Raw genomic sequence first — 21,476 nt, forward strand, 5'->3', positions numbered from 1 at the left:
GACGCATCGAATGAACTATAACTTGACCTTGAAAGGTCAACTTGAAAATTGACCTCAGGTCAAGGTCATGACCTGACCGGAAAGGGTCATGTTGCATATCAGTCGATCCGTATCGTCGAGCTGAACACATCTAAGGCGTTTTCATCGCTCTAGCATGCCTCTATCAAAAGTTATTTGCGAAAAACTGTTAGATACCATTCGTGACCTAAGATGACCTCATGGCATAAACAGGGGTCACGGACACCATTTTCATGTTCAGTGTGTCTAAACCACTTGTAATTCAGTGTTTGGGAATGTTTATAATGTCTTTCGTCCAAAAGAGGCGCATTTCAATTTTCTCCCATCGACTTAAAATGGGGAGGTCGCAAAATTGACCTGACCTTAGGTCATCGATATCAAAATTCTGAGATATACATTTTGTACATGCTATTGCTCTTAGCAATCGCTGAAAGTTTCAAAGCGATCGGTCACTCGGTGTAGCTATGACAGACATTGAAACTTTTTATGAGGTGAGGTCACTTCAAGTGACCTGGTGACCTGGCCTTGAATGACCTTGGTCTGAAATTTCCACAACATGTGTAGAATTGATGTATGATAAGGTGTACCAAAAACGGCGGCGCTCCGCGCCGCCGTTTTTGAGATATTTGCGAAAAACCACAAGGGGGATGTTCAAACACCCCCCCCAGCAGGGCGCGGGTTAACTGGTACCCGCCGTGGTCTCTGCTTCACGGGAGCCTCCTCCCCTGTGTCGATGTGGTGTTCGAGCAAATCTGTCTTGCCGATATCACCCGCATACTGACTGAAGATTCTGAGATATACATTTTGTACATGCTATTGCTCTTAGCAATCGCTGAAAGTTTCAAAGCGATCGGTCACTCGGTGTAGCTATGACAGACATTGAAACTTTTTATGAGGTGAGGTCACTTCAAGTGACCTGGTGACCTGGCCTTGAATGACCTTGGTCTGAAATTTCCACAACATGTGTAGAATTGATGTATGATAAGGTGTACCAAAAACGGCGGCGCTCCGCGCCGCCGTTTTTGAGATATTCGCGAAAAACCACAAGGGGGATGTTCAAACACCCCCCCCCCCCAGCAGGGCGCGGGTTAACTGGTACCCGCCGTGGTCTCTGCTTCACGGGAGCCTCCTCCCCTGTGTCGATGTGGTGTTCGAGCAAATCTGTCTTGCCGATATCACCCGCATACTGACTGAAGATGTCTGCATATTGGCTGACATAGGCGTAGGAACGTTTTCGAAAGTGGGGGGGCCAGGGTTCCAGAGGTCCAAAACCTAACCTACCCCCAAAATCCGATTTCTCCTCGGATTTCGGCCACTTTGCTTTCGCAAACATGCTCAGAGGTTAAAAAAATCGAGACAAAAAAAGAAAAAAATTGGTTGAAATTTCAGGGAGTCTCCCGTCCATAAACTCAAACTGATGGACGCGTTCCCCTGTCCTCCGCTGCCGTTGGCACCCATGCAAATTCCAGAGGCATCCAGCAACTTTTTCATTACGAGCAAGCGTGAAACGTGCAAAGCGAGTCTTTTCAATATACCTATAAAAATCAGCATGAACGGCCCAGCTAGGCTCAGCCAGGCCTATAACGTTTTTAAAAGGTTTTATATCAGCGACCACTGCAACTGGGCTGATTGACTATCACTTATCAGAGGCCGGTGTGGGACTTTTAGACGGTCTGGGCCTTCAGAGGCCAGTTTAACCCTCCACGGCCCGGTCCTATAGGTTTTCTACATACGCGCTGGCCGAGGGGGCGGGGGGCTTTTACGACCCCCCTCGCCGTTTCGCCCCAGGTGGAGCTAGCGCGTCGCGGTAAAACGAGCGTGTGCGCCGTTACGAGACGCAGAGATCGATACCCGATTTTATGGTCCTAGGTCAACCGGTGACCTCTGACACCGTTCCGTGCTTCTATCCTCAGGATACTGAAATCCTTCTCCTCCACACCGCAACCCCCTCCGGGCTGGACAGGCAACTTTATCTCATGCGGGCTGCTCCCTTGGAGCGGCACTGCTACTCCCGAGGGAGCGCACCCCGTAGCCGGGTGCAGTGAGTGCCTTGGGGCTGGGTGGCCTGTCCTCTGGACGGGCTCAGCCCCGGCGACTCACTAGGGTGCCTGCCCAGACCAATGTCTCCCCCTATATCCTATCATCCTTCCGGCTCTGAAATGGTCTCATTGGACCGAAAGGGCCTAACCCAACAAAACAAACAAAAACCGGTGACCTCTGAGGTCAGGTCAAGTGCCTCAAGGCACGGTTCCGTTTTTGGTGAATAACTTCGCAAAAAATGGCCGCAGAGCCGCGATTTTGCCAGCATCGTGTTCGCCTCTCTCAGGCGCGTCGACTGATATACTTTTTGTTTGGGTGAGGTAAACTTAGGGTGTTGACCTCGGGTCACGGTCAGGTCGGCGTCCCCAGGTCACGAAATTGGTCGAAGGAGGTCATGTCGCATATCATTCGATTCGGCAGGTCTTCTTGAGTCCATAGGTGGCTTTCCCGACTCGCTAGCTCAATTTGATCGGTACCTAGTTATTGACGAAAGACTAATAAGACCCTTATAACTTCATAAATGACGTCGCGCAAGGTCAACATTGCAAAAGTGACGCATCGAACCTTGCAAGGAGTGCATGAAATCACGATTCGGTGTGCTTGAGATAGTTGGAGATCGATCGTTCCCGGCGCCAGAAAAAGTTTTCAGTTTATTCCCATTGACTTATACCTAATGGTGAGGTCACGAAAATGACCTGACCTCATATGAACTTCAGGAAAAATCCGAGATATACATTATACAAGTTGAGAGACTCCTATTGGATACTAGGTAGGTCCTCCAAGGTTCATTTCCCTGTGAAATCTCCTCTGGCAGTGAGGGCGTTGCGAAGTTGCGACATCTGAAGACCGTGCAGAGGTTCACTTATGACCACATGGGTCAGTGACCTGATCTGACCCGAAAATGCGGTTGGTGTCAAAAGATCCCGTTTGATTCAAAGGTCAGGTATACCAAGCTTCAGCTCTCTATCGCCGGCGTGTTCGGAGCTATCGCGAAAAAAAACCTATGGAGGGGCGGCACCCGCCCTCCCCCCCCCCCCTGCCGGCGAGGGTTAAGGCCCTCAGAGACCAGTACAGGGCCTGCAAAGGGCAGGATGAGACCTTAAGATGCCGACTTGGGCCATCAGAGGCTAATGTGGGTCCTCACAGGCCAGTATGGGCCCTCAGAGGTCAGTGTGGGACCCTAAAATGCCGGCATGGGCCGGTGTTGGACCCCAGAGGCCAGCAGAAGACCCTCAAAAACCAAGATGGGCCTCAGAGGCCAGCATCGGGTCTTCAGAATCCAGTGCAAGGCCCTCAGAGACTAATGCGTGTCCTTACAGGCCAGCATGGGCCCTTAGAGGTCAGTGTGGGGCCGTAACAGACCGGCATGGGCGGGACTTGGAACCTAGAGACCAGCGGAGGGCCCTCATAGGCCAAGGTGGGCCCTCAGAGGCCGATGCGGACCCTTGGAGACCGGCATCGGATCTCCGGAATCCAGTGCGGGCCCTTAGAGGTCAATGTGGGACCCTAAAATACCGGCATGGGCCGGTGTTGGAACCCAGAGACCAGCAGAAGGCCCTCAAAAACCAAGATGGGCCTCAGAGGCCGGCATCAGGTCTTCAGAATCCCGTGCAAGGCCTCATAGGCTAATGTGGGTCCTTACAGGTCAGCATGGGCCCTTAGAGGTCAGTGTGGGGCCCTAAAAGACCGGCATGGGCCGGCGTTGGACCCCTCAGGCCAAGGTGGACCCTCAGAGGCCGATGCGGACCCTTAGAGGCCGGCATCGGGTCTTCAGAATTCAGTGCGGGGCCCTCAAAGGCACCTAAAGGCTAGTCTTGGGACCCCAGAGACAGAAATGAGTCCACCAGAGGCCGGTGTGAGGCCCTCAGACGCCGGCTGGGCCCTTGAGGCCGGTTTAGGGGCCCTCAAATGAGGTCAATGTGGGCTCTCAGCGGTCAATGTGGGCGCTTGACCGCCACTGAAGGGCCCTCCGAGATCAGTGTAGGACCCTCAAAGACTGGTTTGGGAGCTGTTAATAGCTAGCGTGGGATTCTTGAGTCTCGTGACAATCAAATAAGGGCCAGAGCCCCATACGCCCATGGGGGCCCATTGGTTGTTTGGGGGGGGCCAAATGAGATGATGGCCCCCTGATTAGCCTTTGGAGGGGGGAAGGGCATGGCCCTGATCCCCCTCTGCGACCGCCACTGCACTGAAAGTGGAAGGGGGAGGGGCAGAAACAGACATTGCTGGCCCCCAGCCTGTTTGAACCGAGGCTGAGGCACGGTCACCCTGGCCCCCAGCTAGTACGCCTTTGACGAACTATGCCGACCCCAAGCAGATAAGGTCAAGCGTTGGTCGTTTGTATACGCATTCTCCTGCACCGTGCTAGTATTGTCTTAGTATTGCCTATACCTTTTTAGTGCTCGCTGTCCCGCGCCTCGTATTCAACAAAATGCTGTCACCAGGACTCACAGTCTTGTCTTGTCTCTGATATGGTTTCCTTCATTGAGTGAAGGAAATTGCGGTCAATAACGCTGTAGAAACAAAAAGGAATCCTCATTAAAGGGCAAGCTGAATAGTTGTCAAGTTACCGGGTGGTAGGTTAGGTACAGACAGACACTTAAGTCAGCAAAAAGTGGGGGGCCAGTTAACATTGCTGGCCCCCCCCCACCTCCGAAAGTGGGGGGGGCATGCCCCCCCCGGCCCCCCCTGTTCCTACGCCTATGTTCGCTGAGAATGGTTCTGAGCTTCTCCTTTCCTTCTGTTGAGAAGTCAGATCCGTCCACATCAAGTACTTCTGTCACCGTCGTATTCTGACGCCTTTCTGCTCTGCAGCTCACATCATCAACGTCATCATCATCACTGTCCCCAACGCCTCCGTCTGCAGCCAGGCACAACTTGTACTCGCAGTCCTCGTTTGTGGCATCATAAAATGTCCCTAGGTCACTGCCTCTGAGAACACGGACTTCTTCGGACCCAGCATTTGTCAAAATGATCGAGGAGACGCACCCGTCGTCGTCTGCAACGACCAGAGCCCTTGGAGTCAGGAGTCCCTCCCGCTCCGCTACGGTTGATGGCTCGAATATCCCGGCTGCACCCATTTCATCACTCTGCACGCCGTCCACTCTCTCCAGCTTACCAGCTACCACGCACTCTGACCGTGCTGAAATGACGACGTTCGACAGTAATCGCACTCGCGCACGTCTTGGTCGAACCTGCTCCCGGCTCGGCAGGGGAACGCTCATGGTTCCAATCTTGAATGAGCCAGCGTCGTCGTCAATGACCGTGCGATGCATGCACGTGAAGTCGCGACCTAGTATCACGTCGTACACGAGGTCGTCTGCCACGGTCACTACCGGGCATCGGAAGCTGACTCCATCAATGCATAATGAGAGGTTTTCCAACTCACCAACTATCTGGAGGGAGGTACCTCCCGCTCCGATAGCATTGCGCGCGCTCGGGCTGAGCCGGATTGTTCTTAGTGCTGGGTTCCCCCCCCCCCCCAGCGCCCATGTCGGAGCGCCGTGAATGACGACCCGAACGGCCGACGCCGTGAGTGGGACGCTTTAGAGAGGACTGGGACCTGTCCCACGGCTCCAGTCCGGTTCAGTTTTCCTTATGCGCACCGGCACCCCGCCGGGGATCAGCAGCTCTTGTCTCGGATTGGCCTTCCCCAATGCTGCCACCCTGGAAGTATTGGCACCCCGCCATCCAGTGGCCCTGCTGCCCACAACATAAGCAGAGCGGCAGCGCGCGCCCATCCCTTGTCGACGGCAATGAAATGGGGCAGTGTCGCTTGAGGTGACCTAATTCTCCACAGCCGAAGCATCTGACGCTAGGTGAACCACGGCTACGCTCGGGGCAGTCTCGCTGAAAATGACCCGGCTGCTCGCAGCGGTAGCACCGGGGAAGTCGGCGAGACTTACTCGCATCAGTTGTCGTCTTCGGCGCCATTGTGATGGCCGATATCGACTCGTGTAGCCCGCGAATATGATCTTCGATGGCTGTGAGCCGGTTGTTGTCCGTCACAGTCTTTTCTGCTTGACCCACGGTTGCTTCACCCCCGACCGGGGTTTACTAACGCGTACCGCGTCAGTCAGTGTGGATATGTTTTGGCTGATTAACCTCTCTTGCAATTGCGTGTCACGGAGGCCACAGATGAATCGGCCGCACTGGAATCCCTCCATAGCGCTGTGGTCGCTGGGCAGAGCCGGCTGGGTTAGCCCACTCAGCTCTCTGATCCTGGCTGAGAAGTCTTCAACAGACTCCGAAGGTGACTGGCAAACTCGGTTGAGTTCGGCATGAGCCTGCAACGTGCTTATTTGCCGACCGAACCGACTTTTCAGTGCTTCAACCACCCTGCCGTAGTCCTTCCGTGACTCTTCGGTGAGTGACGCGAATGTGTCCAGTGCGACTCCGTCCAAAAGACCCACCATAGGACCTTTATGCTCGCCGTCTGAGCTTCGAATCGGCGGAACCATTTCTGCCACACTTCCCCAGACTCCCCACTAAATTTCGAGGCTCTTGAAAGGAAAATGGTAGATAAATCCATAGTTTGTTATACTGAACTCTACTGGAGAAAGCCTCTCATCACCCAAAGTCTCTACTCACCGGCTCCGTCCACCTTTTCCACCGTGAGCTTGCGTAGGCCGTCACAGAACTCTCACAGCAATCTTCTTTCTTAAAAACTCATATGCAGCCCATTTACGTTATTGGTCCTACCGACCGCACCAAAATATGTTAGGGCCAAGTAAAGCTGCATATACCACGACACGGTGTATTGTGCTTCCAGCGACCGAAGACCAAGCACGGACACGGTGACCCACGGTACATAGAATACTAGGTAACACCGGTTTGTCCGCTCAACACAAGGCCAATGGTCACCACTTTCTTCAGCTGACGTCTGTGACCTTGAGCTGACCTAGGAAAATAAACAGCTGACAATTTAGGCCATTTGGAACTCACTTGACAGCTGAAGAGCGTGATTTAAAATATAAGTATTTGTCAGACACTGACAAAAGATATTATTCACCAGTCATTTTTTTAGCACATTCTGTCATAAATTAGCTGACTCCCTCTGCTCTTCCACACGGCAGAAAATGCAAGTGCAAATTATGCAGTCTTGAAGTGAACCAAACACTTATGATACACATGGTCGTTTCTATCAGAGCACAACGGAAACTGCGAGAAAACAAAAGAGAGTCGGACTCTACAAATGAATGAATTTGGAAGAAAAATAACTGCATTTTTTCCTGTGGAAATGTTGACTTTGAAAACATTGGCCATCAACTTTAAAATTGCCCCCAAATCTGAAAAAGTGTGAATTGCCAAACAGGCAATCTTGCTGTTTTTGCTCAAGTTTGCTCGTGATTTAGAGAGATTCGATGCGAAAATGCATGGATATATACTTTTGAAAGCGAGGTGTCGATCACTTTTTATCCGTTTACTTTTAACGTTTTGACTTTTCATCCGGGAATCTATGTACGGATATGTAACGGAGAGTCGCCCTTAAGGATTACGCTTACATCCTTTGCTCGATGGTTGGAAATTGGGAGGGGCTCGGCTATTTTCAACCACGGATATGGCTTTTTCACATGATGAGGAACATGCTGATAAGCGTTTTATGTGCCATAACAGCACAAAAGTATTTTTAATCATTTTTCAAAAATAGTCGTTCTGCCGTATCTTTCAGTGCAAGGTGCCGTCGGTCATCCCCGACGTTACGTCACGCCGGGGATTGCCAGATTTTCATACTAGACTTCGACGCCCCCTGATTTCCACTCAGTTTTGCAAGCGAACGACTGAGCCTAAAGCACGTGCCTTCTGCTCGGCGCCGGTCGCGGCCCCACCATGTGCACACCACTGAACCCACACCCTCGAAAATTTAATACGACAAATGAGCGCACGAGTCCGACTTGGTGTGAAACTTTCAGCCCCGTAACCTTTACCGTTTCCGAGCAATAGTGCGTTTTTCCCGTTTACAATGCTAACCCTATGGCGCACGTTCGCACGCGCCAAGGGCGCACCCCTGGCCGGATCATGTCCAAAATTTAATGCGGCCTACATGTAAAAGTGGCCCAAATCTCTGTAAAATTTCACGGCCATAGGTCAACGGATGCCGCCGCAATAAGCGCCACAAAGTGACTACGTCGCACACGGCGTGGGCGGCGGCGGCGGCGGGGTACTTTTTAGGATTTATAATATAGACTAGACGCGATAACTGTATGTTTTATGATTAACGGATGCATTAGTTTGGGTGTAGAAACTTGCATTTTTATTGGTATTATTTGTGAAGAACTGGGACTGCTTTTAATTGAACTGTAAAGTTAGGTTAGGTTAGGTTAGGTTAAGTTCGGTTAGGTTAGGTTAGGTTAGGTAAGGTTAGGTTAGGTTAGGTTAGGTTAGGTTAGGTTAGGTTAGGTTAGGTTAGGTTAGGTTAGGTTAGGTTAGGTTAGGTTAGGTTAGGTTAGGTTAGGTTAGGTTGGGTTGGGTTAGGTTGGGTTACCCATATTCCCGATTTTGGCAAGGATTTACCCATATTCCCGAAAATGGCAAGCAAAACCCAAAACATGGCTCTACTTAAACCTGCATATCTCTGGACACGCTTAAGATATCGGAATGAGTCTTGGTAATCTTAAAGAGGAAGGATGACCCTATCGATCAGTACTTTGCCCAATTTTGTACCTCTTATAGTACAGCTTTTAGGATAGGTCAAAGTTGGTCGAAAACCGGGTGAAAATGAAAACCTGCAAGAGACACTCCCGAAAATGGCAAGATCGTCCCGATTTTGGCAAGTTCAATGGAATTCCCGAAAATGGCAAGGTCGACGACCTTAAGTGTTTTTTTGATAAATTTTTGATCTGAGACGATGCGTTACGTCATTCTGATTCCAAAAATACAGGAAAATTTTAAGTCGGATAAAAACTGTTCACGTAATAGTCCTTCAAAGTTCAATGGAATTCCCGATAATGGCAAGCAAAATTGAGCGCATCGATTTTTTACAAATTTTTGGGTGCGGAATGATGTATCATGTCCTGCTGAATCCAAAAATGCAAGAAAGTTTTAAGTCGGATAAAAATTGTTGAAGTTATACGTTATCTAATTTTTGCCCCAAAATCGAGGGAAAAAATAAAGTATATTTTTAAATAAAAACCTACCATTCCGATGTTATTTGACACGCTGAGCTCAAAAAAGTATCTCCTGAATCGATATCTTAAGTAGTTTTCCCACAAATGTCAAAAAACCGAGTTTCCAGAAAAATCTATATTTTTTATTTTAGCCGCCTGTAGCATGTACATTTTTTAAACAATCTGCATTTTTATTTTTACAAAAAATTGCTTGTAAGTGTCTCTACAAAACTGCTATCAGCGATTTTTGATATATTGTAGCTAGAAATTGAAAAAATTCGGTGTATTACACCCAACATTTCCTTTCAAATAAAGCTACAAATGTAACCACTGTAAAGACGTCCTAAACAAAGTCAATTCATTCTTCTTGGTGATGTTCCTTATGTAACTTTTTGTCCCCTTTCAGAAAATCTGGTTTTAAAAAATCTATCTTGTATAAAACTCAAAATTTTTCAAAAAAACTGAATTTTTTTAAAATTGCTCAAAAGATGCTCCAATCAATTCTGAACATATCACCAATATATTTGCGTTAGAAAATATCAGTAGTTTTGATTATATCGTTCATTTAGTACGGCTACTACACGGTTTCATAATGTTAAAGAAAAACTTGTTGACAATTTTTAAGGATGAAAACGAGTGTCAACTGTTGTAAATGGTTGTGATTATTAATCAGTTCGTCCAGCTCTATCAGAAAAAAGAAAAAAAAGTCAAAATTTTGAGAAAAAATTTTTTCAAAATTTTTTTTTTGTCAAAATTTTTCATTCAAAATACCACTAAAATATTGGTAATAGGTAGCAGAAGCACCCCAGAAGAGCAAATCACTAAAATCGCGGTAGTTTGCTCTCTAGAGGTAAATCTTTGAAAATTTTTACAATATTTGATCATCTATAGCTCAGAAACTAAATAAACTAGGACAATGTTTTACCTCTTGTTGTATAGAACTTTTGATGTTCTATTAGACCTGTACCTTATACTTTAAATCATTTGTCATTTTAACCCTGAAATTTTGAGTCAAAATTACAAAAAGTTTAAAGTAATTTTTTACCCACTTTTCAAAACGATATCAAAAAACTTTATATACCTTTTAGACAGACGATAAGAAGTTCTACAACATATGCCCATCAAAATGATAACACTTCCTTTTGTTTTTGTAACAATTAGTGTCAAACATAGCAAAAAATACAATTTTCAAACAACTGTAGCATCCGCACTGTACAAGTAAGGTATGATCTGAGCGCACCATTGGGCTTGTCTTGCAGAGAGCTTTCCAATGATACCCAATTTTGATGTTTTACTTGAAAAACAAAAGATTTGGAAAAACTTAGAAAATTTACAGCACCACATAAAGTTTCTAAGTGTTTCAGTAGTACTATTCAATGCTAAATATCTCGTTAAGTATCCATATTCGCTTAAACATGTATATTACAAACTTTGATATGACCATCTCAAGAACATTTTGACAAATTTTGAAAATTTTGAAAATTTTGAATTTTTGAAAATTGATTTTTTTTTGAAATTTTGAAAGCGGATTATTATAAAATGCGTCACACTGAATCAAAAAAACATTACTTATCTATATACTTATTTGACTAGAAAAGCCTTAGAAACGGCCTTGAAGTTGAAAACTTTTGTTCAAGGTTGTTTTAATGAGATATTTCGGGTATTTTTGGACCAAAATCAAAAAATTGGGTATCATTCGATAGCTCTTGACAAGGCGCGTCGATTCATATACAGTAAAATCTTAACTCGCCTTTTTTCAAAAAGAAATTACCAAAAAACCTACTAATTCTTTAATTTTTTCAGAAAATCACACTGCAATGAAAAAAGCCGCATAGGAGATATACTACCCTGGAATCTGTAGGCCGCTCAATTCTCTACAAGCTCAATACAAAAAAATAGCGTTTGGATGAAAACTTTCAAAGATATGAGCATAAAACCAAAGCTAGTTTTGGGAAAAAGTGCGTAAAAGGTTGAAATTTCAAAGGTCTCTAGAAGCTAAACGAAATAAGCTAGAGCAAACTTCCGAACATCATTTAGATTCAGTTCGACGAGTTCTTTCTGATTTTAGGCTTGAAAAAGTCAAAAACTCAAAATTTTGAAATTTAGAAGCATGTGTTTTTTCAATGTTTACACCTAAATATCTATGAAACCTGAGCAGATACGAGAGTTTAACACCTATAACTGAGAAGATGTTATTGTGCTCTATCGAATCCATGCAAGAAAGTTTTTGATCTACTTATTGGGATTGCACAACAAATCGATCAAAAAATAGTGATAAGTGAGTAATTTTCAGGTTTTTTGGATTTAACTCGGTTTAGAGTCAAGTGAGCGAAAAACGGAGACCGGGGTTGGATGCGCCATCAAATTCTGCATCTTATGGTGGGTTGTTTTTTGGTCTAGCGCCATTTTGAATTTTGACCAAAAAATAGCAAAAATTCATTAAAAAATCATAGCTCGCTTGTTTACCAACCGATCTTTTTGAAACTTGCAGGGTGTATGGACAATGATACAGCAAATCGATTCATGCCGAAAATTTCCCAATTTTTTTTGAAAAAATCGAAAATTTTGGGCAAAAACCAAAAAAAAATTTTTTTTGATTTTGACACGCAAAATCGATAGAGGGCATCAAACCAAGGTGCATGCACGAAAAAAACCGTTTTTTGATCCATAAACACAGCCCCAGGAACCGCTGAAAGATTAAGGGTTGACGCGTCAAAGTGGACATTTGGAAGACCATATCTCAAGAACCAGTGAACCGATTTTCCAAAATCTTTTTTTAAAAGATACATCTTAACAAGTTCTATCTTTTATTTAGATGACATTTTACTCTCAGTTTTAAGAATAACGAAGCAACCTCAAAAAAGTGCTAATATTAAGGTTTTTTGCGTTTTTGGAGGTGATGACGTCATTTTTTTGAAAAAAGTTATTTGAAAAAGTTGCTCAGCGTCACAAGATACATCTAAAACTGTTTTGTTTTTGCAAAAATGTCTATAAACAAAAAAGTTAGTTTTTCCAAAATTTTGTTTTTTCGTCCCCATTTCCACATTTTTTGCCCGATTCACTCAAAATTTCTGTCACAGATAGAGCTCATCAAACCCTATCGACTGTTGAAAGAATAAAGTTGATCCGATTTCTAGAACCGACTCTGTGCAATGTTTCCCTTGAATCCCGAAACAGGTACCAGACCCGGCTTCTCAGGACGGGTGAGGATATGTATGGGCTGACTACGTCTTTCAATTTTTAAGCCAAAAATAAAAAGCGGAGGGCGGATAAATCACACGGCATTGTTGAGTTTAGCATAAAAAGATATAGGGGTGACCAAAAAACCAGCCCAGTCGGATAAATTTTGGCCATTTTATGGCCATCAAAAATTTTGGCAAAAATGACCAAACATGAAAAACTTAAACTATCCTAACTTTCAAACGCGACAAGGTACAGGAGGGCGGATAGATTATTCGTGTAGGGAATTGATTGAACTTGCGCAGAAACCCCAAAAAAAACCCCTAAACCCCCTTTAAGACCCTTTTTTAGGGGTTCAAAGTCGTTCCCGAAAATGGCAAGCATGCTTGCCAAAATCGGGAAAATCCTTGCCATATTCGGGAGTATTGGTATGTTGGGTTAGGTTAGGTTAGGTTAGGTTAGGTTGGGTTGGGTTAGGTTGGGTTAGGTTAGGTTAGGTTAGGTTAGGTTAGGTTAGCTTAGGTAAGGTTGGGTTAGGTTAGGTTAGGTTGGGTTAGGTTAGGTTAGGTTAGGTTAGGTTAGGTTGGGTTAGGTTAGGTTACGTTAGGTTAGGTTAGGTTGGGCTAGGTTAGGTTAGGTTAGATTAGGTTAGGTTAGGTGACACGTACGTCCTGATTGTTCCAGATGTTATACATCGGTGCTGAAAATTCCAGATTTTCCCAAAACATGGTCCTATGTTAGGTTAGGCTAGGTTAGGTTGGTTTGGGTTAGGTTAGGTTAGGTTAGATTAGCTTAGGCTAGGTTAGGTTAGGTTAGGTTAGGGTAGGTTAGGTTAGGTTAGGTTAAGTTGGTTAGGTTAGGTTAGGTTTGGTTAGGATAGCCCTCGCCCGTATAGGGGGGGTCGAACGGACCCCCCGTGGTTTTTCGCGAATAACTCGCGTAAAAAGCGGCCGATCGCGACGAAACTTTCAGTACCCTCGCGTTAATCAATTTTACACCTACCCTGAAAATTTCATGACCCTGACCCCAATGACCTTTGACCTGTGACCTACTTTTCGAGACCATGTTTGGCCGGAATCGCGATTCGGCGTATGTCGGCTCGCATTAGCCGCGCGTTTGCACTCTTTTCGTGGTTTCAAGCGTTCAAACATGTGATATGATGTTGCCCCCATGCATTAGGGTGGGTGTCAAGGTCACCTGAAGGTCAGGTCAGGTCACTGACCTTTGGTGACCTCGGTTCACTTTTTCGAGTTTTACATGTTTCTAGGCCAGTTTTTGGAGCTGAATTCGAATTTAGCATCCATATGAACATTTACGAAGTAGTTTTGGTGCCTTCGTAACATGTTACGAAGCTGTCAGAGGCGGTTGACACCTACTAGGAATACCCGGCAGGACCCCTACTGGTTGACCTGACCTGACCTGACCCGACCTGGACTAAATGCATGAAGACATCATTTGTGATCAAAACTAACATGATATTCGTGATCAGCGCCCCGAAAAAACCCATAGCAGCCACACTTTACGACGTTCTAACAGGTCCCGATTTTCCGACTTTTCGGTCATTGACCTGACCTGCAAGGTCAACCAATGACCTAGGACCTTAAAATTAGGTATCATCGGCTTCCTCTCGTCACGGGCAACACGCTCGTTTTTTCCGCGAAGCTCTAGCTCGATCAGGGGCGAAACGGCAAGGGGGGGTCCAACGGACCCCCCCTTATACGTTCGCGGCTGGAAAAACACCAATACGGGCGAGGGTTAAGTTAGGTTAGGTTTGGTTAGGTTAGGTTAGGTTAGATTAGGTTAGGCTAGGTTAGGATAGGTTAGGTTAGGTTAGGTTAGGTTAGGTTAGGTTAGGTTGGTTAGGTTAGGTTAGGTTAGGTTGGTTAGGTTAGGTTATGTTAGGTTAGGCTGGTTAGGTTAGGTTAGGTTAGGTTAGGTCAGGTTAGGTTAGGTTAGGTTAGGTTAGGTTAGGTTAGGTTAGGTTAGGTTAGGTTGGGTTGGGTTGGGTTGGGTTGGGTTGGGTTGGGTTAGGTTTGGTTGGGTTGGGTTAGGTTAGGTTAGGTTAGGTTAGGTTAGGTTAGGTTGGTTAGGTTAGCTTAGGTTAGGTTAGGTTAGGTTAGGTTGGTTAGGTTAGGTTAGGTTACGTTAGGTTAGGTTAGGTTAGGTTACGTTAGGTTAGGCTAGGTTTGGCTTGTTCTGGTTAGGTTAGGTTAGGTTAGGTTAGGTTATGTTGGGTTAGATTAGTTTAGGTTAGGTTAGGTTAGATTAGGTTAGGTTAGGTTAGGTTAGGTTAGGTTAGGTTAGGTTAGGTTAGGTTAGGTTAGGTTAGGTTAGGTTAGATTAAGTGTCACTTTGCCAAAGTGCCACTTATCAAAGGGACACTTTGGGAAACGTTGGTGCAGGTGTGTAAGAGTGGCTATATGAATCCATTGTGGGGTCGCCCTTTCCAATAAGTGTCACGTAACAGCAATGGGACCAGGGACTCTATATGAACTGGAGCCAGGGTGCTCACCAAGAAGACCAATGTCTCCATCCTATCATCCTTCCGGGTCTGAAATGGTCTTGTCAGGCCGAAAGGGCATAACCCAACAAAACAAACTTAATTAGCTACCTGGCTGCGTGGTGTAGTGGTTAGCGCACTAACCTCGCGCTCAAATGCCACGGGGTTCGAATCCCATCGCCGGCTGATGCTTTTGGCGTGTTGTCCCAGTAAACATGCCGACGTCGGCGACTGGGGGGCTCGAATCCCGCCGCCGGTTGATATTTTTGGCGCGTTGTCCCAATAAACATGCCGACGTCGGCCCCGTCGGTCCAACGACAAACGATCTCGTCAACCTCGGCAAACGACCTCGGCCCGATGTCGGCTCGACGTCGGCTGGACTTCGGCTGGACGTCGGAACATGCGGGCATATCCGACGTCCAGCCGATGTCGGGCCGAGGTTGAACCGACGTCGGGCCGACGTCGGGCCGACGTCGGCAGGTTTACTGGGTAACCTAACCTAACCTAACCTAACCTAACCTAACCTAACCTAACCTAACCCAACCCAACCCAACCCAACCTCATATTATCAGAGAATATCATCGATTAACCCGCGCCCGGCTGGGGGTCCTGGATTTCCACGCCCTGCTGGGGGGGGGGGGGTGTTTGAACACCCCCCCTTCTAACTCGGCTCCTGGGCCACGTAGCGATACGCGGAAGGCGGCGTTCGAAAGAGCGTCAAAAATAATGACGAAATCACTTCGGTCAATTTTTTGGTCAGGTCAAAGGTCAGGTCACCAGAGGTCATTGAATGCAAAATTTCGCCGATTTCCAGGTCGAATGTCGACAATTTCCAAGAAGCCAACGCATAACTCGGGAACCAATAGAGCTACAGCGCCGCGGAAAAGCGCATTCGATAGCCCTATTAACGCCCTTTCTGAGTAATTTTCTCAGATTTGACCTAACGTCAACGGTTTTGCCTGCAGGGGGCAAAAACTGCAAAAATAGCCGATTTTTTCGGAGACAGTTTTTCTGCAATAACTTTTGACCCAAGCCTTGTACGAGCTTACTTTTACTGGCATCGTGTTCCTCTCGTCAAGACACATCGAATGAACTATAACTTGACCTTGAAAGGTCAACTTGAAAATTTGACCTCAGGTCAAGGTCATGACCTGACCGGAAATGGTCATGTTGCATATCAGTCGATCCGTATCGTCGAGCTGAACACATCTAAGGCGTTTTCATCGCTCTAGCATGCCTCTATCAAAAGTTATTTGCGAAAAACTGTTAGATACCATTCGTGACCTAAGATGACCTCAGGGCATAAACAGGGGTCACGGACACCATTTTCATGTTCAGGGTGTCTAAACCACTTGTAATTCAGTGTTTGGGAGTGTTTATAATGTCTTTCGTCCAAAAGAGGCGCATTTCAATTTTCTCCCATTGACTTATAATGGGGAGGTCGCAAAATTGACCTGACCTTAGGTCATCGATATCAAAATTCTGAGATATACATTTTGTACATGCTATTGCTCTTAGCAATCGCTGAAAGTTTCAAAGCGATCGGTCACTCGGTGTAGCTATGACAGACATTGAAACTTTTTATGAGGTGAGGTCACTTCAAGTGACCTGGTGACCTGACCTTGAATGACCTTGGTCTGAAATTTTCACAACATGTGTAGAATCGATGTATGATAAGGTGTACCAAAAACGGCGGCGCTCCGCGCCGCCGTTTTTGAGATATTCGCAAAAAACCACAAGGGGGGTGTTCAAACACCCCCCCCCAGCAGGGCGCGGGTTAACCCGCGCCGGGCCGGGGGTGTTTGAACACCCCCCTGCGGTTTTTCGCAGATATCTCAAAAACGGCGGCGCGGAGCGCCGCCGTTTTTGGCACACCTGTTTGTGCATCTTTTCCGCACATGTTGTAAAAATTTTAGACCCAGGTCACCTTAGGTCAGGTCACCAGGTCACGCCAAGTGACCTCACCTCAGAAAAAATAAGAATGCTCGTCATAGCTATACCGATTGATCGATTGCCTTGAAACTTTCAGCGATTGATTAGAGTAACATTATCTATAAAATGTATATCTCGGAATTTTGATATCTGTGACCTAAGGTCAGGTCAATTTTGCGACCTCTCCATTATAAGTCAATGGGAGAAAATTGAAAAGCGTCTGTTTTGCACGAACGTTATTCTAGACACTCTCAAACATCGAGATGTAGGTAAAATGGACTCACTGAACCGGAAAATGGCAACTGTGACCCCTCGTTATGTCCCCGAGGTCATCATCTCAGGTCACGAACAGAATCTAACAGTTTTTCGCTAATAACTTCTGATAGAGACGTGCTAGAGCGCTGAAAACGCCTTAGATGTGTTCGGCTCGACGTTGCGGATCGACTGATATGCAACATGACCTTTTCCGGTCAGGTCATGACCTTGACCTGAGGTCAAATTTTCAAGTTGACCTTTCAAGGTCAAATTATAGTTCATTCGACGCGTCTCGACGAGTGGAACACGATGGTGGCAAAAGTAATGTCATGACTCTTTTGAGTCAAAAGTTATTGCCGAAAAAACGTTTTTCGTAAAAACGGCTATTTTTGTAGTTTTTGCCCCCTGGAGGCTAAACCGTTGACCTGAGGTCAAATCTGAGAACATTACTCAGAAAGGTCTGTAAAAGGGCTATCGAATGCGCTTTTCCGCGGCGCTGTAGCTCTATCGTTCCCGAGATAGCCGTTGGCAGTTTCCAAAATGTTGAAATAGTGGACATTTGACCTTTGGTGACCTCTGGTGACCTGAGCTTTGACCTGACCCAAAAATGACCGAAGTGTTTTCGTCCTTATTTTGGACGTTCTTTCGATTGCCGCTTACCGCGTGTCGCTACGTGGCCCAGGAGCCGAGTTAGAAGGGGGGGGGGGTGTTCAGACACCCCCGGCCTGGCGCGGAATCTCAGAGCACCGGCCCGGCGCGGGTTAAAACACTGAAATAAATTCATAAAATAACGATATTTGCTGTAAAAGAGATTAGGTGCAGATTTGGTCAAATTAGGTGCACTCGCCGAATAGCCCGTCGTGAAAAAGGCTAATGTCACACAAATGCGGCACGAGTGCCAATACGGATACGGTCGATTACACGCCTTTATACGCTTTACACGTCGATTACACGCTTTTCATTCTTAAAATAAAAAGTCGCAGTGCATGCATCCAGCATTTAAGGGTAAAATATTTTTACGCCGACCGCCTCAGGCGATTACGTGCTGTCACCCACCTGGCCGCAGCTGCCTCTCCGTTCTTAAACATGTGTCTTGCGGCGCAGTATCACCCCTGGTACGGACGGCTAGTGTCATCTGGGGAGCGAGGTTAGTACTAGCATTCGCCACCTCAGCGACGAGGTGTCACCGCGGGCGGTGGCTCGTGCCTATACGGGCGCTGGGAAAGGCTGGCATGGGGCACAGACACGTCTTAACGTAACACAAGTAAGTCACAGTAATTGAAATAGGCCAGTGGCAATATTATCACACGAATGCAGCACGAACACGGATACGGCCGATTAGACGGCCGGCAGCCGCCGCCAATATTCTTCAAGATAAGGTTGGGGCTGTTGTCGTGTGGCTGTCAGCTGTTGTGCCAGGCGGTCGTGCTGACATGCCGGTGGGCGGTAGCGGAATTCCAGGATTCAATTATTTAGTGATATGAAAGAAAAACATTGGCCTTATTCCTCGAGTCTATACCAAAATTAATGCAAAGCTACCTTTTTTTATTTACGTGATATTTCGGCCAACAGACCATTATCAAACGAAAGAAATGTTGCGAGTTGAATGTGAGTGGAATTCGAGTTGAATGTGAGTGGAATTTGACGGCTCGCGCCTACGAAACGTCCCGAAACGTTTTGCTTGTCGCTGGAGCGCCATTGAGGCCTTCGAGCAGCGCGCGTGGCTTTTTGCGCGGGATTGTGAGTAGACGGGTGGAGAGTGAAGGCTGCACGGGTTGTTGCGGCACTTCAGTGTGGATAAACCATGAACGCTACCGTTTTGAATATATTATCAAGATGCACCCAAGTGTCAGTCCAGAGATATGAGAGAAGCGGAGAACCCATTCCAATGGTGGCAGCGGTGGGATCTCTGACTGAATGAAGGTACTTGGGTGAATTTGTGATTAATTGAGAGGTTGAAAGATCAAGATGGCAGATGCTGGTGGACCAATGCTGGAAAAGTTTTGTGGAAGTGATGCCCGTGAGTGGGAAGTGTGGCTGGAAGATTACAGGACATATGGAGAACTGAAAAAATGGAACAAAGAGAAGCTGGTTTCGAATCTAAGGTTCTTTGTGTCAGGTGATGTTAAGGACTGTGTGCGTCAGGTCGGTGTCAATGTTGAAGGGGAGGCTGCAGTGTCACTGGAAGCGGTCGCAGATGAGGTCACAAAGTTGTTGGGTGGACAGCTGGACCCCATCAGTGCAGTGCGCCAACTGGACAGCCTGGTGTACACAGGTAATGTGAACCGGACCCTGCTACAGATCCAGGCGCTGATCCCAGTGGGCTACCCAACACTGACCACTAAAACCGACAAAGACCAAATGTGCTTGCTGCACCTTATGAAACTGATGCCACATTCATGCAAACATGAGTTGGTAAAGTCTGGGGTGACCACACTTGAAGAAGCTGTCAAGGCTGTGGCAGGGATGGAGCGAGCAGACCGCGCACTGGGCGAGCATGCGGGACTGAACAGAGTGGTCGGCCACACACAGCCAAAAACCTCAACAGACAGTAGTGACAAAGCAGTCCACTGTTTTGTATGTGGGCTGACAGACCATGTGAGGGCGAAATGCCCATTTCGTGAGGACATTTGTGGGAAGTGCAGCAAAAGGGGCCACCTTGGTGTCGTGTGTCGGGGCCCAGGCCGAGTTAGCTCCCAGACTAACCGAGGAAGGCCGGGAAACGGAAGCTGGCCCGCCAGGGGGCAGTGGCAGGCCAGAGGCCACGGACCTGCCCCAGCTCTGCAGCATCAGCAGCCACAGCCTGTGGGGAACCTACAGCCGAACCAGTGGCCGCCTCACCCATGGTCACAGCACCAGTGGCCGCATCAGTGGCCACAACAGCTGCCACATCAGGCGCCCCAGCAACCAACCGGACCACAGTCAACCCTGGTGGAGCCGCCGACCTCACTGCCCGCACAGCAGCAGCAGTAACTTCAGTAAGCTCAGCATCTCCAGCTAGGTATGTGGATGTAAAGCTGGGTAAACTGGGGGTAACTGCTCTGGTGGACACGGGGGCAGACGTCACTGTTGTGCGTAAAGACATTTTGCCCGAGGGAACCCACATCCTGCCAGTGGGAAAACCAGTGCATTTGGCAGACAATGCGCAGTGTGCCAGTATTATGGGCAGAGCAGTGATTGAGGTGAGCATCAGCGACTTCCGACAACAGATCTGTGTGTACGTAGCCAGTGCTCTTTGTGAACCTTGCCTGTTGGGAGCAGACATTCTGGCAGCTGCAGGGGCTGTTCTAGACTTTAAGAACAGTGAGATGTCTCTACTTGGCCGGAAATTGAAGCTCAAAAGTGTACCTTCAGTGCAGTCTCACCGCTTTTGTCGAGTCAGCAGAGTGGCAGTGACAGAGACTGTTTTCATACCAGCTGGGAGTGAGGTGATCATGCCAGCAGCTGTGTCTTTGCCAAAATGTGGGAACAGTGCCAACCAACATGGGATCGTTGAGGGGCATGATGAATTTGTGCATAACTCTGATTTGTGTGTGGCCCGTCTCGCTGTGACTGTACAGAATGACATGGTGCCAGTGCGGATTGGGAACATGTCAGACACGGGGGTCACTCTGCATAAGGGAACACATGTGGGTGAATTTGAGGGTCTCGATGATTGTGCATTTGGCGCACCTGTGGACGCAGAGACAGGATTTGAGGTGGACAGAGCAGTTAGCCATCTTGATGAGCCCCACAAGTCCAAGTTCGCTGATCTACTGAACTCCTATCATGACGTGTTCACTGGGATTGGCAGGACAGATGTGGCAGAACACACCATTCCCACAGGGGATAATCGACCAGTGTATCAGGGCCCCAGACCGACCCCAGGTCACCTAGCTGACCAGGTGCAAGCACAGCTTCATGAGCTAGTGGAAGCAGGGGTGCTTGAGGAGGTAGACTCATCCCGGTGGGCCAGCCCCTTGGTGATTGTGAAGCGCCCGCACGGGGGTAGCATCAGGATATGTGGGGACTTTCGTCGGGTCAACCAGGTCACGGCCCCTTCTGTACAGATCATTCCGAGAATCGACTCCAGCCTGCAAAAGCTCAGCGGTGCGGTCTGGTTCACGTCACTGGACCTGGTTCAGGCGTATCATCAGTTGCCGGTGGCAGCGGAGGACCAGGAAAAGACTACGATCGCGACCGAGTTCGGGCTTTTCAGGTACAGAACAGCTCCGTACGGTCTCAAAGGGATCCCCCACTCATTCAACAGGGCGATTCGACTCGTGCTCGCCGATGTTCCCCGCATACTTATGTACAGTACTTCGACGATCTGTTGATTGTGAGTCGTACCCTGGACGGAATGCATGACCGTCTCGAGCGTGTGCTCGCTGCACTGAGACAGTCTGGCCTCACCCTATCTCTGGGTAAGCTGAAACTGTGTCGAAGGGACGTGAAGTTTCTGGGGT

Source organism: Amphibalanus amphitrite, unplaced genomic scaffold (genome assembly GCF_019059575.1).
Source record: "Amphibalanus amphitrite isolate SeventyFive unplaced genomic scaffold, NRLGWU_Aamphi_draft 000023F_arrow, whole genome shotgun sequence".
NCBI lineage: Eukaryota > Metazoa > Arthropoda > Thecostraca > Balanomorpha > Balanidae > Amphibalanus > Amphibalanus amphitrite.